Source organism: Ambystoma mexicanum, chromosome 6p (assembly GCF_040938575.1).
Source record: "Ambystoma mexicanum isolate Mex_15411 chromosome 6p, UKY_AmexF1_1, whole genome shotgun sequence".
NCBI classification, from domain to species: Eukaryota; Metazoa; Chordata; class Amphibia; order Caudata; family Ambystomatidae; genus Ambystoma; species Ambystoma mexicanum.
The window spans coordinates 1041489842-1041510597 of NC_090935.1; positions in this window are offsets into that span (position 1 = coordinate 1041489842).

Consider the following 20756-nt stretch of genomic DNA (forward strand, 5'->3'; position numbering starts at 1 on the left):
GGTGGGAACGGCCAGCACATGCTACATACACATATTCATTTAAATGTAGTGGCTGAGAACTTGTCAAACAGTACAGAGCTTCTGAATTAGCATATAATTAGATACAGAGACTCCCATCCTGCTGGCTAAAATGTCTAGAGCGGTACCAGAGGGATGCAAAGACCACCAAGACAGGATGGGCTGAATTGGTAAGCCCATGGGTGCAGGGCCTTTCACCTGGAGTGTGGGATGGGCTCATCGATCAAAGCACATATACAAAGTCATTGGGCCTCATTCCGAGTATGGAGGTAGCCATGGTGCTGCTAGCACCATGGCTGCCTCCAATACTGGTACAGACTCCGACCTGGTTCAATGGGGACATACTGGTCCATTCCGGCCTTGGAGGGACCGGTAAGTCCCCATTGAAAAAAGGCAATCCCCATTCCCATTGAGCCCTATGGTACCGCAAATATAAGCAATTTGCAGTACCGTTATTTGCTCCCTGGTCCGTTTGTGGCTCACGCTAAGGGTGCCTGGTAAAACCAGGCGCCAATAGAGGGACCCGTTAAGGGACCTCGGAATAGGGTGCAAAGGGATTACCAGCACCGATGTCCTTAACAGTGCCCGGTATCCCTTTGCGCCCACCTCGTAATGAGGCCCACTACCCTCCAATAAAGCATAGGTCAAACAAGAGTAAAACGGAACAAACAATTTTACAAAGAACAGAATTTCCTATCTCAGAGACTTTATGAATTCAGAGCTCTTCTCACAAACATGGGGTTCAAGAAATTGGCACATAGGTCGAGATCCATATCAACACCACCCTTCATTAAGACTGGATGCATTGATGGTAATTGCTCACTCCTTCATTAGAAAGGTTCAATACAGGGTTTAGTCAGTCATGTGTTTCTGGGTCTTTTTCTGGAGACTTCACATTGATCATGCATTATTTGGCCTCTCTTCAAAGGCATGAAATCTCTGAGTGATTTTGGATGCTAGGCTTTTGAGTCTTTCTATATCCATGCTCATTTAGTTCTTGTCCTCCATCTAGAGAAATCTAACCCAAAGGTGAAGCACACACTCCATTTACACATACATCCCATTGTATAAATCCACCTTGCATCAGTGGGACACCTCCCTCCAGTCTCTTTGTCTTATCTGATGTTCTCTCTGCTCAGTTCTCTGCCCACTCCTTCCCATGACCACCCTTTCATGATTCATCAGCATTACAATTCTTGCACTTTCTCAGTCAAATCCAGCTAAGTGGGTATGTTGTAATAACTTCAGCGATTTAGTATCCTATCAGTCTTGCTTGATGACTTCTTACTGGTCTTATGAGAAGTTTATGAACTTTTGGTGTAGGAAGACCATGGGATAAACAGACATGTGAGGAACATAATGAAGAACAAGGCCTAATGAGAAGCCCCAAAAGCTTTTATTTTTGGACCCTGAACATAATTTATGGAATGGGAGGGACGCTCGGCTCAGGCCGTGCTTTTTAGGGTTCAGAATTCGGGACGTGTTTCTTTCCACTCAAGGAGGAGTTGATGTTGGCTGAGCTGAGGTCATGGATAGTTCAGCTCTCTTCTATCTCAATTGCATGTCAGACATTTCCTTTCCTTCTTTGGCTTAGTGTCCTGGTACTGTGGTAATGGGTACACTTAGTGTATGGGCAAACTCGCACATGTGCACCAGTACAGAGTGTTGCATGAGCCTGCCCAGCTCGTACGTTTGTGCATGAATTTTATCTGGGCCAGGCTGAGAGCACAGTAGGCCACTGTGTACCATGCAATATGTGTGATTTTTAAAGTAGCAGTCCACTGTAGCAGTCTAAGCCCATGAAAGAGAACAGATATCATCACTATAGACAGCAGCACATTCATCAATCAATGGACTGGATAATCCCATCATGAGGACAGTGTTACCACCAGGCTAGCAGAGGACTCCAATTAAGAATACAGTGTGAGCTTCAGTGGCATATCGTAAAGGGAACACTTTCCCCATGTTAGCCCTGCTAAGCGGGCCATCCAAACTCCTTGAAAAAGTGGATGTCACATACCACTCTCCCAGGCCAGCCTGATTATTCATGCATATTCAATGCACATGTGATCATGTTACCACAAACCTTGCATATTTCACCTAGTGTGGAAATAAAGGGGGTGCATCTGGATCCTGGTGCTGAAATGGACCATCCACCACCGTGTGTGGCAAGTTACATTATTTTGTGTATGTCAGTGGCAGAGGCAGCTTTGACTGGCATTCCCTAATGGCACACTGGCATTGTAAACAATTTACGTCGCTAGCGGCAGGTGCATATTTTTTGTCGAGTGGCATTAACATCTCCCACGAATTAGTGTGATCCATTGAGCTTAGTGATGGAGCCCTAAAAATGCAGAGAGGTGCAAGAGGATCTGCCCTGGGAACATTTTATAATAATGGCCCTCATGGAACATTTTATAATAATGTCCCTCATTTAAAATATGGCAGTGCAGTAAAAATGGCAATAATTCATAACAGAAAATGTGCCTTTTCCGAATGTTAGCCCGGCTAAGCAGAGCATCTAAACGCCTCAAAAAAGTGCATGCCACATACCACAGTACCACTTCAGCCACTAATTCAGTCACTGCCACTGTACCACCACTTGCTGTAGGGAAATTCTCAGTTTTACCTTTAAAACTAGGTGGATTCATTGTGCAGTAATCCTGTGTGCGGTAAATCTAATACAAATCCCAATGGAGTCCTGTAATCCCCAAAATAGGGATTTACAAGGGCTTACAATTGATCCCATGAGTATGCCAAAAGACCAAGTGGCGGTCATTGTAAAGGTTTGGTGGTATTTCCATGTATTTGTTGCCGGATTAATACCAAACTGTGATAGGTCTAATGTGTTGAAATGGTAAATTGCACAGGACTTTTTTTTGAGAAAATGGGGTACACAGCTATAAAATTTACAATTGATTTTGTAGGGTAACACTGACAAAATGCTAGTAGATGTGAAGGGAGTATATCTAACCAGGGGAGGTGGCCCAAAGATGTGTTTTGGGTCTCATAATATGGTCTCAGATATTGTTTGCATCAAGTCTGAATACTTTATATCTCTGGCTCAGTTTATAAATACATCAGTGGGCCTCATTACAAGTCTCGCGGTCTGGAAATAAGGGTGCCAGTAGCAACGTACCAGCACCCTTTCCAGACTGCCAGACTACGAGAATGCCTGCAGAGTCTGGTGCTCCCAGCAGGTCTGACCTACCAGGAGCACCGGCCTCTGCAGGCATGGATTCCACAGAAGCCACAGCACCGTTAGCAATGGTGCTTGTGCTTCTGTGGCACCATTCCTGTGGAGTCGGGACTTACATTTCCCAACTCCTGACATCCGGGCCTCTTGGATTTGTAATATACCGGTGGCACCAGGATATCAGATGTCAGAAACAGTGTTACAAGGCCGGCGGCAACCCGCCGGTAGCACCAGCGGGTTATCGCCGACCTTGTAATGAGGGCCACTGCTGTCTTTAAATTAGACACTCTCTCACCCAGTATATAGACAATTCAATCCTACAGGCTTATTTTATTATGAGTGATAATTGCATGCAGGGGACCACCAATTTAAGCAATTATATGCATCACGTAATTAGGCTTCACCTTCTGGTTGTCTGATGAACCCAATTCAAGTCATATTGACCTATGGCTTGCATCAATTTGAGCAGAAACGTTTATTTACTGATTCAGCTCGATTTTGGTATGCAAGCCCTTTCATGGACTTTGAGGCTCACCAATCCCCTAGTTTAAAACCACTCAATGGTCCTGCCAGAGCGTGTGCGTGTTGCGCTAGGTAAATCCCATTGATTAATCATCCAAACCCCAATATCTCAACACTACCTGGTCAGCTTCTTTGTTCCCAAATTGCAGAGAATAGTGTCTTTGAAGCAATGCCTATAAATAAGGAGACCCACAGTCGCCAAATCGGACGGCTGACCCGCGGTCAGCTGCAGCCTTCAGGTAAGGCTGCGGTGGGAAGGATCGGTTTGCAGGCCTTCCCTACCTGATCCACCGAGTCACCCACTTTTAGCCCTACATCCTGGAGTGAAAAGGGAACTTACATTTATGATGCCGCTCCAGGCGATCAATAGGTGTTTCTCTGACATCCCCGCATGAATTTGCGACACCACTCACTTTCATATTTTCTTTTATTCATGATCTGCCATATGCATTTTATACACATCATTTCATCTATTTGTCTTTTCAGATATTTCTGCACCTTACTTACAACTCTCCTTTGCTATACACTGTTGTTTCCCCATAGATTAAAAAAATAGGAAAACTAATTAGGAGCGTTGGCAAAAGAAATAGAAAGCATTGGCAATTGGATGGTTGCCCATTTCTTCATCAGCGCTCATTCCTTCATAGCTGGCAGGCAAAAGGGAACATTGTGAGCAAACTCTGGCCTTCATTAAATGAAGAAAAAAAGCACAGCTCGATTGGAAATAGCCGACCGCTGGCAGCAGTGCAGGAATTCTTTGAAGCTACCAGCCTAGCAGATGTACATAATACCTGACAGAAAGAAATCAATGCAGCACTGGTCGCCATGAACCAGATATCAACCTCGTTTAGACCTATTTCTCGACAGTCTGAGTCAGCACAGTTCGTTTTCACGTGACCATTAAACGTCAACGTAATCTCAAAAACGTGCCTTATGGACAGGGTAGAAAAATTTGTCCATATGAGGAAGAAAGGTAGAGTGGACTCCGAATCTACCCATGTGGCATGTACGTGTCTTGTTTTTTATGGCCAGGTTTGACTGGGGCATGACATTGTCTCGGGCACCAATTAAAAAGTGGCCCGCAAACATGGATTCAAAAAGGTATCAGATTCATCCAACACATTATAGATTTCCCGTATATCCTTTCCTTCCAACAACTCTCTATCACATTTAACATTCCTAAGAAGGACTTTCAATTTTATAACAACTTAATTAATTCCTGCCTTGATGCACTTGCCCAATTTTCCAATGAAATTCTCACTCCAGATGCTCTTAGACTAATGCACCTTACCATAGTTGGTGAAGTTCGAGCCTCTAAAATATACAATATGCTCACCTCAACTTTTAAGATTTGCCCTATACGTCTGAAATGGGAACTTGATTTGGGCTTCATGTTTGAAGATGAAATATGGCATCGTCTGTTTGCTAAAATCAAACAAATATCGGTATCAGCAAATATTTCACAACACTATTATTTCTTCATGCATAGAGCATTCATTACTCCGGCCAAACTGGCTAAGTCTAATCCGAATTATAATGCAAAATGTTGGTCATGTGGCATATCTCCCGCCACGTATATGCATTTGTTTTTTGAATGTTCATTTATTGTAAAATTTTGGCAGGAAATTTGGAAGCTTCTTAAGTGTATCTTCTGTGTTGATGTGCCCTTTTCCTTTGTTAACATATTTTTAGGAAGTATAGCATTACAACTTATTTCCCATCTGACTCTGCTAGACTTTATGATTTATTTATCTGTATAGCTTTAAAATGCATCACTGCTAACTGGAAAGTCTCTAGTTTGCTTTCTACCAAAATCTGGTGGAATACCATTTGTAACACTCATAAACTGGAAATGTGCATAGCTAATAATCCTAACACAATTCCTAAATATAATGCTAAATGGTATTATTTCACCAGGCATCTTAACTGTTTTAATGCAACCGCTCATGGTACATGAATCTACACCCTTATATTTGCATGATTATCCATATTTCCATACTCATATTGAAATGCTAGAACTTAATAATGTTTGAAATGATTAGTTTATTTTGATGAAATAATCCAATATACCCATTCTCCCCCCCATCCTCTACCCTCCTGATTCTTATATGTCTCTTGTCTGTCTCCCTGTACGTCTCCCCCCTAATCTCTATATTCACTACATATAAGTCACTCTTTGCAGACTTGTACTACTATTAATTTTATACTACTTGTTATACTAATGCGGTTTATATCTACTATAGTTCATATTATATTCGTAAATGATTTTAACAAATGATTTAGCTATATAGAAATACTATTCCAAGTGACCAGAATCATTTACTATGTCATTTCTTTATGGTTCTTGTTTTATTCAAAGTCTGTAACTTGTCGATATCTGTATCAAACTCAATATTTAAACAATAAAAATCATTAAAAACAAAAAAAGTGACCCGCAGTTGCAAATGACAACTCATGTCTATAGTAACAGACTGTTTGAGTAGAACCCAAGGGGGAGTTTTTTGATGAAATGTGATGCAATTTGTACATTTTAAAGAATATTTATTCAGTAACAATGGTCAAAACTACTAGCTGCATTTTGAAGTAATGCATCAAAATGGTCCGCATTGGTCCACAAAAGTGTCCCACTTTGACAAAAATAACTGTTCCACGCTAGCATTTTCCGTTTTGGGTTTGGGCATTGCCCTTTTGCCCTATATGCCATTCCGAGTCAGACTGTGGCTTAACTCAATAAAAACTAAGGCCCTCTAGGGGTACAATGCTGGGTAAGCATGCTTTCTTTGGCACTTGGTCTCTAACAATGGCCATCATTACAAGGTTGGCGGAATGGGTTTACCGGCACCGGTAATGGTGCCGGTGCCGGTAACCCATTCCGCCCTATCATGAGGTCTCCTCGCGGGACCCGCAATGGGTGCCTGGTAAAAACAGGCGTCCATACCGGGTCCCACAGGGAGACCAACGAGCTAACAACGGGTCCATTATTAACAGACCCGTTGTTAGCTCCATCCCCATTCCCATTGAGCCCTATGGGGGCTCGAATGGAAATGGGGATGAACCGGGTCCGGGTTCCTCGGACGAGGAATTACCGGGTCCGCCAAGGTTGGGATGGCCCGGTAAGTCCTCATTTGAGGAACCCGGGCCTAGTATGCGGTAAGGAGGAAACCATGCCGCTAAATGCTGAATGGTTACCTCCAACCTCGTAATGAAGGCCAATGTGTATTAACAGATGTACGTCCCTTTAGCTGCACAGAAACTGAGCGAGGCAAGGCAGCAATTTAAAGTAGAACATGATAAAATCACCAAGTTGTGGAAATGACTGCATTCAAGAACTGTTTGAATTGACATTCCTTAAAAGATTATAAACATGTCACAGCACATCACGCACTGCAAATAGCACCAGGATAAAACACTAAGGGGGTAATTCATAGAATTCGGTGCACAAGTGGTGCACGCGGCTGTCGCACAGTGTGCGCGTGCAGCAGCTGCACCAGCCGCGTGCGCCAAAACCCATTTCAGCACACAGCGTATTCATGGATTTCAACATCCATAACCTGCCGTGGCGCAGAGTGGTGCAGCGACCCTGCAGCAGCGCCAGTTACGCCCCCAACCCCACCCTGTGCACCATGACCAGTGCACAAGTCCAGTACCTGGCGCAAAGGCCAGTGGACCAGCATACAGCCCCCCAACCACGAAAACGCGTGTAACACTTCCCGCGCACATCCTAGAATACACGTACCCCTCCCGCGGCAGCGAAAATACGTGTAAAACTTTCCACGCACCCCTCAGAATACACATACCCCACTACGTCCTCCCAGATCCTTTCCCGTCCTTCCTTGTTGGCGCACAATGGTGTGAAGAGGGCATAATAGTTGCCCAGAACTTGCTCCACCAGGATACCAACTTCCTTATCGCTGAAGCTGGTAGCCCTCTGCCTCTCTGGCTGGGGGTCGCCAGTGGTCTCTGATGGTACTTGCCCTGACATGGTGACCCCAGAGGCAGGTGTGGGTGGGCAACTGGGTCCAGGGGCTGGGCTGTGGAGCAATGGTATACCAGTCGGGAGTCTTCTGTTCCAGCAGGGGTGGACACAGCAACTGGACCCCTGCAGATGGCTGACCTGCAGGTACCAAATAGCAAGGCACGTGGGCAGCAGGCAGGCAGGCAGGCAGCAGAAGATGGCAGGTGGGAGCATGCTCAAGGGTCTGGGGGCAGGAACATGGCCTTCAGGGCAGGAGTGTGGTCTTCCATGTGTTGTCACATGTCCAGCTTGATACGGAGTGACTTGGCACGTGAAAAAAGTGCATGTCAGCATGTAATTCGAGGAAAGGCCCTTAGCGCGTAAGCGCGTCTGTGATGTTACGTGGGCAGGCATTTCCCTCGTGACGGGTGCATAGTGATTCAGCACGTGAAAAAACAGCACGTCCCCGTGTCAATGCGTGTAATCCGTGGAAACGCGTAAGTGACGTGCGTGGGCGTTTCCCTCAGCACGGGTTGAAGGTGAGAAGGGCCAGCAGTTTGCTGTACGTGCTTTTCGTGGAGACAGACGTGTATGTTGCTACTTCATGTTGTTTTGTGCACCATCACAACTTCACAGTGGATCAAGGACGTATCTCTTCTTGTGGCAGGGGTATTGACTACGTGTGTTTTTCATTATCACGCTAGTCTGATGGTGAGTCGAGCACGCTATGTTTCCCACTGCGGGTGCCCCTGTGTATCGCGTACCCGTTTTCGAGGTCATAGTAGCCTGCGTGTCCCGTAAATACGTGTTTTTCGTATCCCTGGTTGCCACCGTGTACTGCAGGAGGTTAATTCCACACACGTGGGCTACCGGGGGTTGCGTGCATGGTTTTACTGCAGTTTTGGGGTGCCTGAGCGTTGCGTGACCCGTCACTTCATCACTGGGGTCACATACAGCCTTGCAGCTGCAGTGGTGCTTTTACCATCTTGTATCCCACCCCCATCACCCCAATTGCCCAGGACAATTGTCGTGCACACCTCCCATTGCCACTACTACATCTGTGCTGGCACTACTACATCTGTGCCATGGTTGGGATGCCACGAAATGCGAGGGACGCCTCAGCTGGGCGTACTCCTCGTGGCGGGTGTGGTCAGGGATGTGGCCTGGGTGACCAGGGAGTAGGGGGACTCCAGGGTGTCCAGGGTGGCTGCAGAGGGGGAAGAGGCAGGGGTGCGCCACTTCGGCACGATGTTGTGCCACGTGTTGGTGCAGTCATGCCACAACCCCCTGTGGCTCCGGGAGATGCAATTCTTGAATCTGGCAATGGCACCCAGGTGACCCAAGGGTAGTGGTAGCTGCAGGTGCAGCTGTGGACACCACCACCCAGGCTCAGGGTGTGCCAGCGCAGGCTGTGTTGGCACTTGAAGGGTCCATGGAAGATTTCCAGCAGGTCAGGAGGAACACCATAGGTGCACGCAGGGCTGCCCTGACCGAGGCAGGTGTCCCTGGGGTAGTAATGTCATCTGCTGCCCCGACCATCCGGGTGTTGGCAAGTGCAGGGGCAGATGCAGCCAACAACACCCCAGTTGTGAGTCTACCAACCAGGACAGTCACGGTCAATGACCCTGGCACAGCGGATGTTGATGTGCAGGGTCCATTCTAGGGCACCCAGCAGCCACTGATGCAAGTCAGGCCTTCGGTCGTCCTTCCACCTGCCACTCCCTTGCTTCAATCCACTGCTGCACTGGCCATACTGATCAGGGCGGCATTCGCCAGCCAGGGTCCGCACCACCACCCAAGAGGAGGAAGGTAGCACCTGCAACACTGGCTGGGAACCCAGACACAGCCACGGCCTCCTGCACGTCAAGGAAGAAGCCTTTCTGTGCTCAGGAACTGGACTCCCTTGTTGACTACGTGCGGGAACACAGCCGTGACATGCTAGTGGGGCCAAATTGTCAAACTACGGCTGCCCATCAGAATACCCACTGGAAGCATGTTGTGGATAATGTGAGTGCATTCGGCCATGAACTGCACACTGCTGCCGAGTGCAAGAAGCATTGGGATGACCTTAAATGCAGTGCTAAGGCCAAGCGTGCCTCGATTTACAGCATGACTCTGGTGACTGTCAGTGGGCCACCACCTGAGGAGGATGACCTCACTCCGCACGAGTCACTCGTTGCGGAGTTCATACCGGCAGAATCGGTCGAAGGAGAGGGAGAGATGCAGGAATTTGATGCCCCATCCAGTAAGTGTTGTTGCGTGTATGTCCAGCCCATGTGTGGTTTGCCTGTGTGATGTGTTGTGCTTGACTGCCACTACGTGCTATGTGTACAAGGTTCTCATGTGCTAGTCATACAATGTGCAGGAGGGTGGACATGTAGAGCAGACAGGGACTGTGCTCATCACATACTTGCACCCTTCTCACATGCTAGTCACCCAGATGCCCCTCCGGTCCATGTTCCAGCTCACTGGCCCTTCTGCATGTAGCCAGGGGTGTCTTTCCTCTCTGCACTGGGACTATGTCATTGCATGACTGACGTGCATGTGTCCTCTGCCTGCATGCAGGTACTCCACGTAGACATGCCCCCTTGGCCTTCCACCCCCCCTGCACTCCAATTTCACCATTGCACTGGTGTGCATCATTTTGGCATACTGCAATGGCCTGTTTAAGCCTCCTGTGTACATGCTAACTTCCACCAGGCAACCTGCCAGACACATGCAGTGGGGTACATCCTCTGCCCTTCATGCAGGGTGTTTCACTTGGACTGTGCAGATGGCAGATGCTCTGCAGGGACATGAGTGCCCATTCATGCTTCATGTGCATTCCATGCATGGCCCTATGTGTCCTTGACTAGATGATCATTGTAGTACCTGTCCAGGATGAGCTACATTTCATGGCATTTCTTCAGCCATCCCATGCCCACTCTGGCTCAGTCCTGCATCACACACAGGCTTAGGGTGTCACTGTCTGTGTGGGGCACAGTCCTCCCCCTGTTTCATGTGCACTGACTCTGTCCAACTGGTGTAGAGGCTTCTGCACACATGGGTTTACTACTGAGGGTTCATCATGTGTCCTGCTTACTGTCCCATCATCATTTGCTGTGTTGTCAGTTGACTCAGATGATGCAATTGATGCTAGTCAACACTGTCTGCCAATACACAGGTCTCTGGTCATCCTTTTGATACCATGCAAGCCATCCCTGCATTTACACTTAGGAGGAAGGGTGGTTTGCTTGTAGCCATGCAACCCATTGCATGCACATTGCACGTGATGCCTGAACTTGCCCTTGCACTGCCTTCAAGATTTTTGATACACATCATGAAGTACTTGTACATGTAGATAGTGAATAACGTACACATGTTCTGCACTGCATCGACCCAATTCTGAGCCGTATAACACCCTTCTACATGCCTACTCACTGATGCAATGTCAAATTGACTTGGCATGCATGGCAGGTTCTCCTTTGTGTGTGACATGTCTGCTTCAAGTGTTGGCTGTCTGTGGGATGTCTATGTGTGAGTGTGTTATGTGCTTCTAACATGTGTACTAATGTTTTTTTCTCTCCACTTTTCAGATGATGACGCAATGGATCCAGAGGATGGTGTTGTCATGCCAGGCACAGGGTTGTTATCACAACAGCAACCCTGCACAAATGGGGGTTGTGGGGTGGTAGACCACAAGAACCCACATGTGCTACAGACCATCTTGTCTTTGGCTGGCAAGGAGTCCAGCCCAGATGACCACTCTGACGTCCATGTCGAGTTGGATGTGCATCAGGTCCATACGTCAGGGGCAAGTGATTCTGATGTGGACACTCCTCTGTCCGCGACTCCTGCGCTGAGGGGCCAGACAGTGGTGGGACCTCCGCCTGTGGTGGATCGGGATGCAGGGTCACCCTCCACACCAGTCGCTGATGTGCCTGGGCTATCACATCGACGGGGGCATGTAGTCGCGCAGCTGTGGGCGGTGCCAACACAACGAGGACGGCCGGTCCTTGTGTCCTGCAGGTGTCAAGCCCAGCAACGCGGTGGCCGCGCGCCACTGAGCTATACTGAGTTGGAGCAAGACATGACTGTCAATTCAAAATGGCAGGAGACAGCACTTGATAACATCGCTGTGAGCATGGAACGTGTGGCCCAATCCGTGCTCCCCCCTGCTAGGCAGGTGCTTCTCCAGCAGCAGGCCGCACTGTCCACGGCCCGCTCGCTCAGGTTGGGCATGGCAGCCTCAGTCAGCGCACGCCAGGCTGAAATGGTGTCTTTGCATCAAGCAATTACTGCTCACCCAGAGGCACACATGGAGGCCATGGAGGTTGAGTATGCTTCCCTCAGATCCACTCTGGGTGTGCTCATGATGACCCAGAGGGAGCGGGCAGAGGAGAGGCTTGCGCAGCTTGAGCGTACCATCTCGGCTGAGCTACGTGCTTGCCGGGAGGTGCAACAGTTGTCCAGCCAGACCTTGCAGGAAGAACTCTGTGTTACACGTGTTACCTTGCAAGAGGAAGCACGCGTATCACAGGAAGTTCTGCATGCAGACCTACGTGTCATCACCGCACAGAACCAGGCTCACCCATCCGGCAGACTTGCTGCCGACGAGGGGCAAGCTGCGGCTAGGTGTGGTCAGGCTCCTGTGCCACGTCCTCCTTTTCAGGATGAGCCAGACTCAGACGACACGAGATATCTCCCACACAGGTCGGGCTGTGCAGGTGTTGAACCCATTGAGTTTTTTTTTGTTTTGGTCTCATCATCATCGCATGTGGGTGTTGAGGTGCACCCTGTACCTCCCCCCTCCTGGGTGCCCCCCCCCCCCCCCCGGGTTGTATGTGGCCATTTTTGTTTTTTGATTTTAGTTTAGTTAGTTAATATTGACTTTTTGATAGTTATTTTAATTAGGTTATGTAGGTTGTTCATTGTTAGTTTAATTAGTTAATATAGTCTAATATTGTTTGTCTATTGTGCATTCATGTGACGGTGTGGTGCTATGTGGCTTTTGAAAGCATCCACTGACTGTTCCAGCTTGGCCCTTCAAGCTTGTCTCGTGTATGTGTTTGCAGCTTGGGGTCCTGACTCACATAGGCCACTCCTGCTTCCCTTATCCATGGGCTTGCAAGGATGGTTCGGGGTAACAAACATTTACACAAGGGCATTGGATTTTCGGCATAACTGTGGCCTGTCTGCTGATGTACTACCTGTGTTAACACCCCTAGTGGGGATTTGTAGCGTTGTATCCACCGCATGTCTGTAATCAATTTGGGTGAGTACGTGATTGATGTCTCCATTAATTGATGTGGATTGTGATGTATGTTATTTTCTTGCCTGTATATGTGCTTGATGCCCTTCATGCTGTACACAGTAGCCTGCACCCTTTGCCTGTGAAAGTCACACTGATTGTGGGAGGAGTTTGGATGTAGGTATGTAACCTGGCCCAATGACAACCCGCATGAAGACACACACACAGGGTACTTTCAAGCCTTATTAATATCTTTATTGCACTTTCTGCAGAAAAATGAGCCTCCACACTACCTTTGCCAGCAGACACAGGGATAAGTAATCTTGATGACTGGCCACGTTCGGTGGTGCAGACGTGTGCATGTGTGCGCAAGCAGAAACACAGGGCTTGTGCTCAGACGTCCGACAGAAGCAGACATGTTTCCAGGAGCTCCAGGCAAGGTGAGCAGCACAAGGGCCCACACCGCAGCCATCCTTCCACCAGGCCACTTGCACATGCATGCTAAATAGCACCAGTGCTGGGGAGCTTTGCCAGGCATTGTTGGAGAAGCGCACAGTACAGCTGACATGTGTTGAGGACCAAATGCAAAGTGGCTTTACAAGTTGTCAGGGGCACACGCAGCAGCCATCGAACATATCCTCAAGTACCCCCTGCTCCATTGAAGCAGAGTTATTAGGGCAGTAGAGTTCCTAGCCAGAAACTGATTCAGCGCACAGCGACACCCTGCGAGGCACAGACTTGTGTGCAGTGCATATCATTTGCATATGCAAATTGCCACCTGCACTACCTATTGAAATCGTGGCTGCCAGAACACAACTTGTACTGAAGTTGCACCTCGCTATAGGCGTGTAGCAGCTCACCCAGGGACCATTGTATCAGATGTGATTCTTGACGCATTGGTCTTCCATTTCCCACGCACCCACATGCGCCTGCCTTACTGCATTGACAGTGTATGAACCATGAGGGGGCCAAGCTAATGTAAGGGTACAAAGCAGTAGACAGGAGTGTTTGTTTGTGGAGGAGTCACTTACTTTGGGTCATGGATGGTGTTGTGTGTGTGTGTTGTTAACACACATTCAAATTAGTAACTCATGGTCTCTTTGCAGTATTGTTGTGCTCCTGTTACCAGACCTGAGAGTGCGCAGACAGGAGGCCAGCACTCACCCCAGAGATAAGTCTCTCTTTGGCTTAAATTTGACTGATTTTGTACAATGTGCATGATGAACATGTTTTCTCAGATTGAGTATGTGTTATTGTGAATAGTAGTGTTTTGTATTTTGACTACTTTCCCTTGCCAATCTGACTCCCCTCTCCTTCCCCTCTTTCTGGTTATCCTGCATACCAATGCCTGTCCAAACAACATATCCCTGACCCTCCTTCCCCGCCGGGGTCTGAGAGGCCTGTGTAAGTTTGACCTTGCAGGCGCCCAGACCACAGAGGGGGTGGTTGGTTTGTGCCACTCCTGCGCCTGGACACCGGAGCTGTGACACTACCCATCAGCTGTTGCATCCTCATTGTATGTTATGTACCGTAAATGGTACCCATCCTGTAGGACCATTGTTCAACTGTGCTACCTTGGATGTTCTATCATTGTGCTTGTACATGTGCTTTGAAATTTCCTGCTACTTCAAGTCATCTACTGGAGACTCTTCCTGGGTTTTTTGGTGCCTATAGGCTTTTCCCTGGTTTGTGGGTTTGGCTACTTGGAGTTCTCTTAGCAGTCACTGTGGCCTCTGAGGGGGCTGGACACTATTTACACATTAGCTGGAACATGGAGTCCAAGGGGTAGGGTGATCCTGTAGCCAGTTAGACTTGAAGGAAGCAGGCTACATACCCCATACACAGTTGTTCAGAAGGTCACAGTGATGTGTAAATGAGGGAGGGCCTTTTGTTGTTGGACAGTTGGCTTGGGCTACAGTGTTTTGGGCACTCTGACATTGTAATTGTGGGGTACTATGTACATGATGTGTTGTGCTGGTCAATGCCTGTTCCTGTGTTGTCTTTACTTTTCAGGCATCAGGGGATTGGTGTGGTTTGACATGCTGGGCTGTTCACATGGGCAATGTTCACATGTGATGTGTACAGGACACTGGGGGTCACTTTATTTCACATGCATATATTGAGTGCATGTCCCTAATGACACACACAGTTGCACAATGATCCACCACACGTACAACCACCCTTCCATGGCCACAGGTGCACACAGATTGCATTTGCGGGCCCGCTGTGTCCCTGCAGCACATGATCTATTACCATTTGGGTATCCTGTACATGCGTCATTCGGTTATTGATTTGATTTGTCATTTTCATGTGATGCTTAAGGTGTATCTGCAACACAATGGCTGCTCAATGTGCTGTGTGCTGAGCAGTGTGTTGCAGGAGACACACACAGCACACGGTTTCGGGAGTAGGGATTTTGCCATGCCCAATGTGCATGTGAACAGGCATTCAGTGTTGTGTTCATGTTACGACTGGTGGAAAGCATTTGTGTCTGTCTTTGTATGTGTGTGAGGTTGTTGGTCAGTCATTTCATCTGATTCCATGTCAGGCATCATTGTCTCGTGGCAGTTTTCATTTATGACATGTCACTTTGTATCTTATTCGTTATGTGTTGGCCTTTTGCTATTGCATGCCATGCCATGGTGTGGCAGACAAGGGTGATGTGGGTTGGGAGGGTTTGGGTGACATACCAGGGATTGTTATGGCCTGTTTTGCGGGGGGTGTGATACACACCTTGCATGTGTTCCTTTTGGTCACACAGGATTGGTTATGTTTAAGTAGCTAGGGATGCACACAATGTAGCACTTCCGTGGCAACATTCTCAGGGTGGTAAGGTTGTGACAGTTGACTGTCTCTTTGTCATCATCGATTGTCACCTGGTATGTGCCAGGCCTGTGTGCACTCCGCAGGGGTGGGAGTTTAGGTGAAAAATGTGGCCACAAGCTGGGTCCGGACTGCCTCGCCACGTGCCCTGCCCCTCCCATGGGCAGCGCCTGTGCCTGTGGTTGGGGATGTGGGGGCACCACCATGTCCACCGGTACTTCCCGCCATGTTGCAACATTGTGCAGGACACATGCTGCCATAATGATCCTGCACATTACTGGGGGTGCATATAGTAGCTGGCCTCCAGAGCGGTCAAGGGAGCAGAAGCGTGACTTGAGCACTCCGAATGTGCGCTCCACTATGCCCCTGGTTGCAATATGGGCAGCGTTGTATCTTACCTGGGGTGGTGTGGTGGGGTTCCAGATTGGCATCATCATGTGGTTGCTCAGAGGGTAGGCACTGTCCCCTGGGGAGGTGATAATGGTTGTGATTATTAGGGTTTGTGTATTTGGCTGTGTGTGACATGGATGCATGTGCACAGGCATTTGTACTCACCTAGGAGCCATGTGTCGCCATGTTGCCCAGCTTCCAGGGCCCGGCTCAGGGTGGACATTCTGTATATGAAACTGTCATGGGTAGAGCTAGGGTAGTTTGTATAGACAGAGGTGATGATTCCCTTTGCATCGCATACGACCTGCACATTGATGGAATGCCAGTGCTTGCGGTTTCGATAGATGTGCTCAGTGGCCCTAGGTGGACGTAGGGCCACATGGGTGCAATCTATGGCACCGAGCAGTTTGGGGAAGTGTGCCACCCTGTAAAAGTCCTGGACCACGGCCTGCCTTTCTGCGGGTGTTCTGGGCGTGTATATGTGCCTGCGGACTGAGCGGCGCGCAGTGATGATTGCCAACACCTGGTGTAGGTAGCGTGACTGCGTGGCCTGTGAGACCCCCCCATTATGGCAGTTGTCCGGTGAAATGACCCAGTGGCCGCAGAATGCAGACATTGAGCACCTTGTCCAAGGGACTCAATGCTTGGGAGCACAGGGTGGGTGATGTAAGGTCATCTTCCCACTCCCTGACCAGGTCTAGGATGATACGGGGTGGAAACCTATACCTGCCATTGACCTGATCGTCAGGCATCCCAAAAAGGCTAGTCCAGGGAAAAGAAATGTGGGCCCTGGCTATTCTCTTCCTCCTGCGATGTCCCACGATCAGTGCTGGGACAAATGGGGCATTCATCGTAGCTGGATATACGTGTTTGTTGTTTGTCGCACTTTTATACTGTGCGCGGGGACGCTTCCGCCTGCCTTTGTGTGGCAGACGTGTTGACGCCTATGCGTGTCTTTTGGCGTGCGCGGGTTTCCCGTATTCGATTCCATGAATACGTGTTGTTCGCATGCGTGTCGGCATTCCGTGTATTTCCCTGCAGTACTTCTGTGTCCCGCCCCCATTTTGGTGTGTGCGCCAATGTTGTGCGCTTTCCCTGTGCGCGTCACGCACGGCGTTAGGGATGTTGCAATGACGTGTGTGCCCATGCACGCCACACACGGATTTGGCGCACATCCCGAGGGTAACACGCGCAGGGACTTCCATGAATCGCACGCATGCACGTGAGCCTGTTTTTTTCATGCTTGCGCCAGCTTGCGCCAAGATTTTAGACGCACGGTTGTTCCATGAATCGGCCCTTAAAAATGCAGCATTCAACCCATAGTTAGAACAAGCAATCAGTATGCCAGCAGTTTAGGCTTTTGTGAAGGCATGAGAAAGGCACTTGCCAGGCACAGCCATAGTAAATGGTATTAGCAAAATGATGCCAGTGCCTGAGCGTCTAATAGCAGTGTGTGGCAAATGCCCAATACTTAAACACAAGCCAAAACTGTTGGCTTTGCAGATGCTTTTTTTTAACATGACTTAAGTGAAGGACATGTATAGTGCTTTTAAATTGAGTGGCTGAAGGCAGACCTGGTTAAGCTATGTTTATTACACCAGTAGCAGGTTTACAACTCCAAATAAGTAATTAACTCTCAGAAGACTGCTTTGAAAAAACACTGGCAGGCACTACGAGTGCAACGTTTGATGTCAAGGCTTGATTAAAGTGAGCTCGAAGAATTCCCATGAGGATATATTTTGAGTGGGGAAAGCAGGAATGGCCATGGGAATATGCAGGGCCTTTTGCAGTCAATGGGTGGGCAAATAATCAAACAACACCTACAAGCTGTGTGTCTCTCCTCATATGCCATTTCTCCCTATCTGTACTGCAATAGTTTAGGCTTATAGGTGTTGTAAGTTTCCCAAGGAACTGATCAGTTGTAATTAGGATATTTCAGAAGGGTGGACAGAAGTGACCCTATGAAATACCAACCAATATTGACCATTAAGATGTGCTAGACCTGCATATGTTATGCCGAGAAAAGTTGGTTCCATAGAAAAGGCCTTCCTCACATTAGGGGGCTGCGCACCATAGAACTTCTGAAGCTTCATGGTGGAAAAAGGGGGAGAGCAAAAGTGGGTTTGAGGAAGGCACTCTGGGTATCACCTCAGAAGGCAAGGGGCACTTGTCACAAGGAGAGGAATTGAACCACTTAAAATAGGCTTTCTTTTTTCCAATTTGTTGGGATGCAAATACAGTGTCCCAACTAGGCAAAAAGGTTTAGGCTGCAAAAAACGTATTAGTAAGTGGCGCAGCGTGAGCAGGTTGAATTTTTATGCGGCCGAAGGCGCGCATATTACTTGTAGTTTATTTATGACACATAATAGATAAAGCATATAGCAATACAAAATGGGCAACACATGTTTTAATGTTGTAGTTGAAGAGGTTAAAGATAGCGTAGCGTGTCATAGACCCTGTATATAGAATTAGTAAACGATGTTGGGTTTTCAGTGAGGTGCAAGAAGGGAGCTGAAGTAGGCGGAGAGAGAGACAATGGAGACAGATATGATATGATATGATATGGCATTTGTAACGCGCCTATACACAAGTGTTTCAAGACGCGACGAGGCAGGAAGGGGGAACAAGGGGAAGACATACAATGATCTTACTAGGTCAGGTATCATTTAGATCGCGCAAGTGCAGGAGTACTGGGGAGGGGAAAAGTGCAAGGGGAAGGGGGAGAGGGGGAAGTGCAGGGTAAGTAGAATAAAAATAAATAATAGGGCCAGCTGGTGGCAAGTGCAAGGTAAGTGCAGACAAGAGCTGGGAAGGGGGGGCTGTAGGGATACAGAGACAGTCCCGCAGTGCAGGGGTTGCCAGGGAGGCAGTGCAAGTGGAGAGTAGCTGGGCCAATGACCGAGGTCGGTGAGAGTGGCCCAGTTGCAGATTCAGTGCAGTCTCAGTGAAGAATATAGCAAGGGAGAGGGAGAGAGAAAGCAGAAAGCAAAGAGGATGGTTTTGAGGTGCTTCCGGAACCGGAGATGGTTCTCCTCAAGTTTCAGGGAGGTAGGAAGGCTGTTCCAGAGGAAGGCCCCTGCCGCGGAGAGAGATCTACCCCCAGCTCGTTGCTTTGAGAAGCGGCTGACCCTGAGGGAGTTGGAGATGGATGAGCGAAGGGCTCGGGAAGGAAGATATTTAGGAAGAGAGAGTTGAAGGTATTTAGGTCCCAGGCCCCAGAAGGCCTTGTGGACAATGCAGATGGTTTTGAACTTAATCCTTGCAGCCACAGGGAGCCAGTGTAGAGATTTCAGTCCTGGAGAGATACGGTCCCTGGACTTGAGGCCAAGGACAAGTCTTGCAGTCCTGTTCTGGATGAGTTGCAGAGGGCGGAGAGTGGAGGCAGGCAGATTAAGATAGAGGCTGTTACAATAGTCCAGCTTCGAGAGAACCAGGGCTCGGGAGACAGTGAGCTTCTGGGGGAAGGAGAGGAAGGGAAGAATACCTCTGAGGAGGTTCAGCTGGTAGTGTGACTTCTTAGAGACGTTGGATATGTGAGGAGAGAAGGAGAGTGTGGAGTCGAAGATGACCCCGAGGTTTTTTGCCTTGCAGGTAGGAGCAGGAAGAGGGCCAAGAGAGGCTGGCCAGAGAGCTGCAGGGAAGGAGGGAGTGGGTGTGCCGATGAGTAGAATCTCAGTCTTACTGGCATTAAGGCAGAGGTCATTGGCGGCACACCATTCCTGGATAGCAGACACACAGAGATGAGGGAAGGAGATGTTGGGTATTTTGTGGATATTTGGGGCTTTGCGGTATTTTCTTACCGCCAAAATACCTTTAGCAATAATCACTCTCTGTATTCATATTGGATCACACATAACAATAATACATTGCATTATTTCAGAATTCAGACCTATTTAGATAATGTGCGCGATAATTTGCGTGGTTGGTTTATTTGTGGCCCCAATATCCAACATCCCTTGTTTTTTATCTAGATTGTTCTTGATCACTAGAGAGACCTCAGGCCTACATTTTAGGGATACCACATTTTCAGTGTTAGTGTTGTGTGCCACCATGGGATATTGTGGTATTTTTGTGGTAATTTCCACTACCTTATATACGGTATGGAACTATGTCCAGAGAGTCTCTCTTCCCGTTGGCTCATGTACCTCCAACAAGCTATGCTACAAACAGTCACTCACAACTGTCCATACTGAATATAATCATGCACACATCTGTTTTAAAATGACAATTGCACTGTTTAAAAATCTACCCACTTTTAAACCTTTTCTCATGCAAAATGAAAGAGAGAAATAATACACACTAGCTATCTGTTTTCAGATATTTTTGTATTATAGAAATTTCCTTTAAACACAGTTTAACCCTTTTTTACAGAAATAAATGAAATGGTACAACATTATTTGTGATAAAATGAACAGAGAACTGCGAGAATATATTCAATTGGTAACATTAAATATGCTGATAAGTGACTGGGACTCCCTCGAATACACTGACTGAACAGTTTCGCACACTTTCGCACAGCTCCCACACTTCTGTAATTACCTTATCTGTTCAGCATGAGTTTTCTCCGGCTATTCTCTTTCTGAATTTGGCTCCCTTGAAGATTAACCCCAGTGAAAACAAGC